The sequence below is a fragment of the Miscanthus floridulus genome, chromosome 6 (genome assembly GCF_019320115.1).
Source record: "Miscanthus floridulus cultivar M001 chromosome 6, ASM1932011v1, whole genome shotgun sequence".
NCBI classification, from domain to species: Eukaryota; Viridiplantae; Streptophyta; class Magnoliopsida; order Poales; family Poaceae; genus Miscanthus; species Miscanthus floridulus.
The window spans coordinates 64,524,456-64,534,440 of NC_089585.1; positions in this window are offsets into that span (position 1 = coordinate 64,524,456).

Below are 9,985 nucleotides of genomic sequence, written 5' to 3' on the forward strand. Positions count from 1 at the left end.
CGTGCGAGCGGCGGTGCTCTGGCCGGCCTCCCGCTCGAGCGCATCGCAGAATGTGGCTCACCAAACAGGGCAACACGAGCGTGAAGAAGTGGAGATCGTAGCAGTGATGGTGGTGGAGCTATGGCCGTGATAAATCGGACAAAGGCGGTGAGGCCAGGGAGCTGGATGGAGGCAGGGCTCGCGGTGGCGTGCTTGGCAAAGGAGAACAGCGGCTTCGCGAGAGCGGGCGAGCGGAGGAGAAGTGGAATGGCAGAACGCGTGCGGAGGGCAGCAGGGCGTTCGCCACTTCAAGACGGCCAGTGCGCGGCACGGTCAGGGCGAGCCGAGCGCGTGGCGGACACGCGGCGGCCATCATCTGTTGCCGGTCGGCACTGTGCTGGTCTAAACTTTTCGTTTCAGTTTCCATTGAACCGACTGACAGCGAAACTTCGTCGTGTTGGCACGGCTAACACGTTGCTCAAAAGTGAAATCCGTAAAGATAAAAGTTGTAGATCTATAGTAGGGCTACAAATCTTATTTAGAAATCAACAGCTAACTCTCGATAGATCACGAGTTAAATCAAGCCAAAGTTGAGGTCATGAAACTGAAACTCAGTTACAACACTTAGAAAATTTTCAGAGTTTCAAATTAGATCTCAAAACTGACTTGTGGACCATTTTTGAACATGTTGTGCACATTTTCAAGACTTGACTTCTAAACAAAGTTTGTTCCTTATATAATTCTCTACAACTTTGCTTTAGGTTGCTCAGACATGCAAACATCCTAGGCCACACTTTTTAAATAGTCAAACAAAAGGGTTCAGGGGTCAAATTTGGTCAAACCATGACTTGGGAACCTAATTAGGCAAAATGATCAACATGAACAATGTTCCAAATGACATTTTATGTGTAACTAAGTTACTTACAAGTATTTCTAGCCACACCATGCATTGGTCACACAAGAATCAATCAAGGTATGTACTGAAACAATGAAAAACACAAGAGATGTTGCAAATGTTTCATAGTCATGTTTCACATGTTTCATGATCTTATTGCATAGTATTAACTAACCTTGTTTCACTAAGTGAGTGGCACATGTTGCACTTAAGTGTTGCACACTTTACATTTCATAAAAGAACAACACACATGAAATATACAACATGTTGCAATGTTTCGAAATTATGTTTCATGTGCTATAAGTTCACGAAGGGATGCATGATGCTCATGTTCATGAAATGTAGTGCAAATGTGGAAGCTAAACACCAGGGGTGTTACATTATCGGCATTGAAGCAACTCCGGATCAACAACCAATGTCGGGATCATGTTGGCGGTCCTTATCCACCAAATCCATCTAGCAGCTTAATTCCAAAAAGGAGAAAACTAACATGTTTTATGCACATATGCCTTTACTTTTGACATAGTTCCACTTGTATTAGAGATTCACTATTTTGTAGACTCATACTTGAATACAAGGGAATTATAGTCAAAATACACCATTAGACAAAGCGTAATGCAGATCCTACACCAAAGAATAAAGCAAAAACCCAATTACACAATGAACCAGGGCTGAGAACTGATGTGGAAGGAGCCTAGGCCCATCCACCATCGGTTGCATGGCAGCATGCAGAGGTGGTTTCAAGATGTTTCCTATTTTTCCACGCACCAAACCGACCTCAACATGTATAAATAGAGGGTGTAGGTGCTCCTTCAACACACACCACAACTCAAGAGCCTCTCTCCCTCCACACTTGTATTTTTTTATCTTTTTAGTTTTGTTGGAGCAAGGCAAGCTTCATTGGAGAGGTTGAACCTCTAGGGGCAATCTTGGTATGAATAATATGGAGAGTTCCCTTATGTTGTTGTTCTAATATTATCAACATAGCTATGCTATTGAAATAGAGCTATGTTCTTATGTTATTAGTTTAGCATATAGAACTTTATATTTAACCTTTCATACAACATAATGTTTAGACCAAGACCTAGATTGAGGTAGTAAGTTCTACATGGAGATTAGTTTTGGTCATTATATTCTTGTGGGTTCGTTGTCCATCCCCGTGGTGGATGCTCTAGTAGAGGACTCCTGATAATGACGAATGTTCTTGGCCGATGCTAGAGTAGTAATGGTTAGCATAGACGTGGTGTCTAAGCAACATGTTACCTTCGTTTGCCTCATATCCCATAGCTAAGGGGTCGACGGCAGGTGGTGATAGCCCTATCCATCCTTCGTAATCCCCCATGTCCTGATACGGCATAGAGCTACATGCCGGTATCGCTTGACAGATCTAGTTTGCTCTAGTGCCCGAAGTAAGTTTATAGTGACCAAAGCTATCTTAATTTAGGATCTCTACCCTTAGATATTCATGTATTTCTATGATCATCTTCTCATCTTAGTGTAGCTATACAAGATGAGCCTACTCTAGTTTAGGTTTATTCTTTTATTCTTTATTCTTTCTTTTATCTTTATCCTTGAGATTGGCTTGAGTGTGCATGTCACACTATCCACTATCTATCTTGGATTACCCCTGTTATGGACTTTGGTCTACTATGCAGTCATGTTATCTTGTCCATATCTTAATTAGAGACTTTTACACCATGCCTTCCTTTGGGGAAATATAAATGAACGATACCCGAATACTTCCGGGTGAAATGCTACAATGATATATCCGTGCGCTTGCAGAATATTTATGCATGTGTTTAGAAATATCATCAAGGCATTTCTGGTGCCATTGCTAGGAAACACAAATCCTAGTGATGATGCTAAGAAATGCCAATAGGGGGCAAGCAAAGCACCTCCTCAAGGATTGTACTACCATGAGGGGCAATATCGGTGGCACCCTTGGCCAACAGGGCAAGGCCCAGAAGCCTGCCCCAACGATGCCTAGGAGGAAGACACCGAGTTCCTTGATGCCTAGCACTGCCTCATGATCTTTAGGGGCTCCTAGGCGTACGAGTCCCACCAGCAGTGTTGCATCACTGAGCAGGAGGTGAATGCTGTCCACACCCTCGCTACACCAACATGGCTCCGATGGTCCCAAACACCATCACCTTTGACTAGGAGGATCATCCTGATCATGTCCCTGAGCTAGGGTGCTATCCACTTGTGGTCAGCCTAATCATGGGCACCATGTGCCTCACCGAGCATGGGGGCAGCTGCCTCAACATACTCTATGCCAGCACCCCTAATAGGATGGGCATCCCATGGAGCAACCTGCACCCCAGCAACATGCCATTCTATAGGATCGTCTCAAGGAAGGAAGCTGTGCCCCTCGTGCGCATCCAGCTCAATGTCACCTTCAACTAGCCAGACAACTTCTGCAAGGAGCAACTCACCTTCAAGGGCATCAACTTCCCTAGTGTCTACCACACCCTCCTTGGTCGATCGTGCTTTGCCAAGTTCATGGCCATCAAAAACTATGGCTACCTAAAGCTCAAGATGTCTGTCCCGAAAGGGGTCATCACTGTCAAAGGCAACTTCAAGCAAGCCTACTACTACGAGCAGGACTGCATTGCCTAAGCAGCCATGTGCATCACCCCCTATGCTATCAATGGCCTCGACCGTGATGCAAGAAGGGCAAAGATGGAAGGAGCAGACAAGGCGGCGGTCATGCTCATTCGACTAAGCATCGGCGAGGCTGCCAAGACTCCTAGCAGTAGCGATGGCTCGGCTAGCCCCTCCATCCTAGTGCTTAGCTACCTAGAAGGGGTTGACCCAATGGAGGTGAGTTCAGACCTTTCCCCATGAAGGAATGCCATCTCTGAGCCATACACCTAGAAGCGTCTTCTCCCGAGCTAGAACTCACCTATCGACCTCCTTCGCTGGCCCACCTCTCCAACAACAAAAACCAAGATAAGTCCCGTCCTCCCAACCTTCTTGCTTCACTTGACTTCACTGATTGTCTCTGTAACCCTGAGCGACTCTAGCAATATCTCGGCTACGCTAAAGGATCGACTGGGCTAACCACCTGTTACCCTCCCATGAAGGTGAACCGCAGCATAGGGCCCTCGAGCAAGGCAAGGATTGATGGACAGAGTAGGAGAAGCAAGCGAGAGGTTGGCAAGGCGCTAATAGAGTGTCCCCAGCTGCCATGTTATTAGCTATGTCCCCTATCCCTTCTCTTGTGTTCATTTTGTTTGTTTGCAACTATTTCTGTCTCTTAAAGACTCCCAACCACATGCCACATGCCGGCATGGGACCCCTTAGAAGGGGCTTCATTAAGGGTTCTAAGGATGTCCCAAGGGGCTTCAAGGCCGCCTAAGGCACCTCAAGTGCGAGGGACGTCAGTGGTCGGGCACTAGAGGCCTTAGCCACATGCTCAGAAGCAAAACTGGCTGACCATCATGTGATGTCTGAGTACCAACCTAGAACCACTCATGGTGAACCACCGAGTGAGGCAGTGAGCCCTTGAGCACTGATAGACGGGCTTGAGAACTATATGAGTGGCTTGGCTGGGAAGCCGAGGATGACATAACTAGGGCTCGGAATGACTGTAAACCCGGGGTTCTCACAGACTTACCCATTAGTAGCATGGGTGCAGCGATCTTGGCCACCGAGGCCATCATTGTAATAGCCCATCCTAACGAGGGACCTAAGTCTCCGAGCATGACTTACAAGCAGTGAGATTACAAACAAAAGTAATTTCTTTTCATTAATTGGGAACAATCCGATTACAATATACTGTGGCAAAAACAGCAACAAACACCATTGCCCTAGCACTGAAAGACCTAGATGGTCCGTTGGGACTCCCAACTGAGCTTCTGCGGCACACAAATAGGCATAGTGAAGGTCGAGCTAGCCTCTTGACCTACTAGCACCTGGGGATGCGTCAGGGTTGCGAGACACCTTGATGCTTGCCGACCTTCGCTTGGAGCTAGCGGACCCTGACTGAGCTCACCCACACAAAGGCTTGGTGAGTCCCCAAACTGCTGGCACTTCCGCTGATAAAATGGAGGGACCCCGGTGATCTCCTTGTTGGGATCCTCCCATATTCTAGGGAAGAACATCGGGATGGGGACTCATAGGGCCCCAACACAGAGGAAGCGTCGACATTGGCAGCACACAAGGGGGATCCATGGTCACCTAGGCCATCAGTCATGTTAGAGGTAGCAGACTTCCGCCTGGTGTCACAGTTCTGCATCCCCCTCCAAGCCACACCATTGAGTTCCCTTAGCTAGAATCCTTCCACCCTCGTGGGAGCGATCGCTAGGTGGAGGAAGCCAACCTCACCTAGAGAGAAGCATCGCACTTCATCGTCGCCATGGGCACCAGGAGTTGTAATTGAGAAAAAGAAGAGATGGAGATGGAGGAGGAATAGAAGGCGCCATGTCCCTAGGGCCCCTCTTTATAGCATAGTCAATGCGCTAAGGATGGCTCCAAGCCCTCCAATTAGGCATCGATGGCTAAATGAGGCCTTAGGGTACCGGTCAGGCGTCCCTTCTATCCCCACAATGCACCTTAGAGTGGTTGCATGATGGTTGCCACACAGTAAAGATGGAGTTAGGAAGGCACTGACAACGAGTCAAGTCCCCACTCCACTTCCCATCAAATGCGCCACCCACTCCATGCATGCCTCTTTGCAGGACTTGAGGGGATTCAACTCCCCTCAGGCCCACCAGTCACCATCAATGACCAAGATCCACATGGACCAAATGTCATGGCTCCTTTGCTTGAGCTACTCCATGTGGCCCCAATGTCCCATCTCCCAGACGAGGTGGGATGGCGTGGGAGCGCACACCTTAACTCCTCCACCAGGCACAACAGCCTAGACGCCATCAAACCGCCTACAGAAAGCGTCAATGGACGGGACATGCCCAGAAGCCGTCGCACCCGCTAACAAGGAGGCTCCACTATGGCCTTGGGGGCTATGCTGGTGAAAGGTCCTAATATGGCTAGAGGGGGTGAACAGCCTATTTAAAACTCTATAAATCTACTAGAGCAATTGATTAGTATAACAAATGGCGTAATACAATTTGATCTAGTTCTACAAGGGTTGCAAGCTACCTATCCCAACAATCCTAGTTGCTATGAACACTAGCCACAATCAAGAGCTATGTCACTACTCACTAAGAGCTCTCAACAAGGCTACACTAAAGAGCTCCACTAGATGAAACTAAGCTACAATGCAAGCTCTCAAAACTAGTTACACTAAAGAGATTGCTACAACTAGTTTGCAAGGTAGTAATGGAGTGAGTAGGGTGATTATACCGCCGTGTAGAGGAATGAACCAATCACAATATGATGACAACCAATCATTGGGAGAAATCCAATCACAAGAATGACACAAGATTTTTCTCTCGAGGTTCACGTGCTTCCCTGCACGCTAGCCCCTGTTGTGTCGACCAACACTTGGTGGTTCGGTGGCTAATAGGTATCACACACCTAGCCCACCATAAGAGGCACCACAAGAACCTACCCACAAGTGAGATAACTCAATAACACAAGCAATTTACTAGAGCTACCTTGTGGCTCTTCGCTAGGGAAGGTGCAAGACCCCCCCACAATAACCAGAGCTGGCCACGAGCAATCACTAACACATGCCAAAGCTCCTCCACTGCTCCAAGCCATCTAGGTGGCATCAACCACCAAGAGAAACAAGAAATCCACAACCACAATGATCCCCAAGTGCCACTAGATGCAATCACTCAAACAAATGCACCTGGAATCACTCAATCTCACTTTGGATTAGCAATCAAGCAAGAGAGATGAGTGGGAGGGAGTATTCTTAGCTCACAAGGATGTCAAAGATGTCAAACAGCCAAGTGTTACACCTTGGAGCCGACCCCAACTATTTATAGAGCCCCCAAAGAAATAGAGTCGTTGCTCTGCTCGAGGCTGATCGGACTCGGCTGATCGGACACACCCCAGCATCTGGTCACCTACGTCTAGTCCTTAGATGGTCATCATGTGCCATGAGTTTAAACCTTTTCCATTCATCTACAACGGTCACTGGCTGATCGCTCGCATAGTTAAGTGACGACCGGACTCTCTGCTTGTGCCACCTGACGCACAAGCCATCAGCGTCCGGACATTTACAGAGATGTTCTAGAGCACGAAAATAGCCCAGACGCATCCGATCACAGAGGACTTGATGTGCCCGTGTGTCCAATTAGTTCATAGCTCTTACATGTGCTCGCCCGAGGCTAACATTAGCATGCATCAGCAGGCACCTGATGCAAGGCTAGCGCGTCCGATTGCACCACCATGCCGCCTTCCAACCAATGACCGGACGCACCAATAGAGCCAGGGCCAGCGTCCGGTCATTCTTCTCCACTCTCGGTGAGTCAATGCTTCCTGGCTATAATTGATCTGATGCACTGGGGTGAGTCCGATCACCTCGCGATTGGCGTTCGGTCATGGACTTTCATCTCCTTTTCTTTTTCTAAGTCCATAACCACATCGCCCTTACTTCCAACTTGCTAACCACAAAGTGTAGAACTTGTGCGCATGTGTGTTAGCATTTTTCAAAGCATTTTACATGGGTCAAAGTTAGCACACTAGGTTCCTAAATGCAATGCATGAATCATGTCACCTAGTGGCACTCGATAAACCATTTAGCCAAAGACTTTCCCTCTTTATAGTATGGCTATCGATCCTAAATCACTCACACCCTCTATGGTGTCTTGAGTGCAAACCAAAAATGGCTCCTATCATTATACCTTTGCCTTGAGCCCATTTTTGTTTTTCTCTTTCTTCTTTTCCAAATGTGAAGCACCCAATCATCTCTTTTGTGGCCATCACCTTCACCATGACCATCTTCTAGCTTCACAACTTGGATTGCACCACCTTGTCTAAATCACACACTTAGATCAAAGGTTAGTCCTAGGTTTCATCAATTAACCAAAACCAAACTAGGGATTTTAGTTGGCTCCCTAGATGGAGCAGCCCGACCCCTTGATCGACGAGGGCTCCAACGGTGCACCCCAAAACCAACCAACTCCCCAAAGTTTGGTCAAGGACCGCTGAGCGATGGACCCAATGAGGGTCCCCCGAGGTTGGTGCGCTCCCCGTGCCCTGACCTATGGCTGCAAAAGGTTGGCCCTAGAAGGCCATCCTGAGAGGATCGTGGCCTACTATTGAAGCCCCCAAAAGGGCATGGTGCTCCACGTGATCAGGTGGCCCCGAGCTGGAGCCTAGATGCTCTCGATCACTCAACCCATGGTAGGTCCCAGCCAAAAGAAAGGGTGCCTCTAGGCAAAAAATGGATAACTCCCAAACGAGTTCATTGAACCCTCGCTCGGGACGTAGACCTATGTAACATGGAAACAGAGAAGGGGTCAGCACCACTACCACTTAGCTCCGATAGCCAAACGCCTCTATCACACTAAGGAAAAAAGCCCCATGTAGGGCGACATGCTCTCGTCAGCAGAAACCATCTCCGCCATGGCTAGTTTGGTCACCAGAAGATCGAATTTAGCCCTTCGTCGCCATCACGAATTAGGTCAAGTGAGGCGATGAAGGGCTCAGGGGCTCCTGATGAGATCCTAACATATGGGTATGTTAAGCCTCAGGATTAATGGTTCCCAACCAAAGGGACCCCCCCATCGACCCCTCTAGGATCACCTAGGGGCCCGAGGGCTATACCCATTGGGTACGCTCACGTGCACCCTCTGACTAAGAAACCCAACCGAGCTTGGGCATGGCGCAGCCCCTGCACAAGGCCCAAGGGACTTCCCGGGCTTTAGGCTCCCGATTGATGACATGCCTGAGCTTGGGCCTTGGCTCCTGCCCGGCTTGCGACGCCAGCGAAGGCCCAGGCTCAAGAAGAAAAGCCTCGAGCCATCAAGGCTTGGGGCTCCAAGTCACCATGCCTGAGGCGTGGCCCTACTAGCCACTTCCACGACAGGGTCTCGCATGGGGCGTGACACAAGAAGACAAGCTTCCCGCGGCCTCCAGGGGCTGGGTGGTTCCTGGGCCCACGCGTCAACCCCTAGAGCTCACCTCCTTCGCCACCAAGAAGACTCCAGAAGGTCCACCTAGGGGAGGCCGGTCCAAGCTGACACCGCCTAACACGTAGAGTGTTAGAACAGAGTAGCTAGATGATGTCTAGGCTTCTTCGGCTCCACAACACCGCCACGGTCCACAGAGCACCACTGCAAGACTGTCCTGTACTTTGGTGCATGTAGACCATAGTCTCATCTCCCCAAACCACCATGTACCTGACCTATCTCGTTATATAAGGGATAAAGTTAGACCTAGAGGGAGAGGATGATCCAAGAAAGATCATTCCATCCACTCCTGGTCAGCACCAAGGGCAGGGGAACCTAGAGGGAGGGGCACCGAGAGCTCCTCCACCGCATCCTGTCGTCTTCCTCCTCTTCGACGAGGGGAAGGCACCACCAATGGTGAGGCAACCTTAGGATTACCACCAAGCTAACCCCCTACCAAACTTCTCTTTACACTCTGTTGTAACCCCCCAATTTTGGGTGCTCTTCAGTATAAGGATCATTAGCTTCTAGACGTAGAGCATCGATTGGCCTGAACTAGGATAAACCGTTGTGTCTTCTCTGTGATTCATGTGTTTCGGAGTCCACCTGAGCCACCAGAGACTCATACTCTGACACCGACTTAAACATCTATGCTTGCCGTTGTTCTGACCCCGCGACATCTGCATACCCTTGGAGTCTTTTCTTTTAGTTGGGTAAGACTTGTTGACTACCCTCAAGTACTCAGGGTTTGTTAACCCCTATTGCAGGTTCTGACTCGTGCTACTAATCAAGGTCATGTCGATGGGCTCGACATGATCAGGTTGTCCCTTCTTCCTTAGGTGCTTTATCTAGGTTCTACTCACCTTTTTTATTTTAAGTTAAGTTTGACTTGAAGATGTTTTGTAATCTAATTCTATAAGTCTTCCACACTCCAATGTAGGATATTTTTGTACCAAATGTTGTAATGTTGTGGTAACTCCATGTTCATCCTATATGAGTTATAAAATGTGGATGATTCGCGGTTCCCCAAGGACACTCGATAGACTACCGGAGTTATCTGACTCTCGTATGCAACAGTCAGAGG